The sequence below is a fragment of the Corvus brachyrhynchos genome, unplaced genomic scaffold (genome assembly GCF_000691975.1).
Source record: "Corvus brachyrhynchos isolate BGI_N302 unplaced genomic scaffold, ASM69197v1 scaffold87, whole genome shotgun sequence".
In the NCBI taxonomy this organism is placed as follows: Eukaryota; Metazoa; Chordata; class Aves; order Passeriformes; family Corvidae; genus Corvus; species Corvus brachyrhynchos.
The window spans coordinates 808,995-810,325 of record NW_008239767.1 but is presented as its reverse complement, the minus strand read 5'-3'; the positions used below and the strand labels follow the sequence as shown (position 1 = coordinate 810,325).

At 48.2% G+C, this 1,331-nt stretch overlaps 1 pseudogene across 1 annotated transcript; it reads left to right on the top strand.

The window, feature by feature from the left end:
- Positions 1 to 47: 47 nt before the first annotated feature.
- On the top strand, positions 48 to 1,072 carry LOC108448779 (annotated as a pseudogene). The gene is made up of 2 exons (XR_001864799.1): positions 48 to 140; positions 353 to 1,072. The product of XR_001864799.1 is annotated as a sal-like protein 1 pseudogene (transcript).
- The last annotated feature ends 259 nt before the right edge of the window (positions 1,073 to 1,331 follow it).

Genomic DNA, 1,331 nt, shown 5'->3' with positions numbered 1-1,331 from the left:
AATGGGACCATACAAATGCTCCTCAAGAGCTTCCCTGATTATAAGGTATGCACGGAAAGCTTCTCTTTGATCCCATACTTTATCCCATATCTCGTCCCAGAAACACCCCTCACAAGATACAGGAGGTTCGATATCAAAAAGTAAGTCTCGAGAAATATAGGAGAACCTTTTGAAAAGCCAGATGAAGAAATGTTCTAGATCTCCCGGTTGCATTACTTTTTTGTTTTGTTGTTCAAGGATTCCTTTTACTTCTAGATACATTTTTTTCTGTGGCTCAGAGAGCCCCATTTCCCACGATTCTTCCATCGTCCAGAGAGAATATCCTAACCAAGATGAGAAGAGAGAGGTCTAGAGTGGTTATTTTACTCACGAATCTTCCTCAGGGATCGGTATCTTGCCCGCATTCATCCATGAAAGGACACACACTGGTGAGAAACCTTTTGCCTGCACTATATGTGGAAGAGCATTCACAACAAAAGGCAATCTGAAGGTTCACATGGGCACTCACACGTGGAACAGTACTCCTGCAAGACGAGGCAGACGACTTTCTGTAGATGGCCCCATGACATTTCTAGGAGGCAATCCTGTAAAGTTCCCAGAAATGTTTCAGAAGGATTTGGCTGCGCAGTCAGGGAATGGAGACCCGTCCAGCTTCTGGAACCAGTATGCAGCTGCACTCTCCAACGGCTTAGCCATGAAGACCAACGAGATCTCCGTCATCCAGAATGGGGGCATCCCTCCAGCACCGGGCGGCCTGGGCAACGGTGGCAGCTCTCCCATCAGTGGCTTGACAGGAAGCCTGGAGAAGCTCCAGAATTCAGAACCCAACGCACCTCTAGCTGGTCTGGAGAAAATGGCAAGCAATGAAAACGGGACTAACTTCCGTTTTACGCGTTTCGTGGAAAACGAAGTATATATGGACAGATTCGTGGTAGATGTTTCAGAGATGTTTATTTCTCCAGCCGCATGGCCGGGGCTCTGCTCAGGAACTCCCCAGCCATGGGACCCCAGGGTCCTTGGCCACACCGGGGAATACAAACCAACCAATGGGAAATGAAGCTGACCAGGGGCAGGGAAACCCCATGTCTCCCCCCCAGGGCCCCTCTCCCAGGGCTCCATGGCAGGGGGAGGGACCCCAACAAAAAAGAATTGTGTTCACACATTTATCCTTAGAAACAGTAGCACAGGAGTGACTGTGCTGAGTCAGAACAATGGTGCATCTACTCTAACCCAACAGTAAACGCCACTTTAACTAAGTAAGACCAGAGCAGGAATACAACTGTTTACTTACCAGCTCTTTACGTACCAGGGTACTACAATGTAATTTAGCA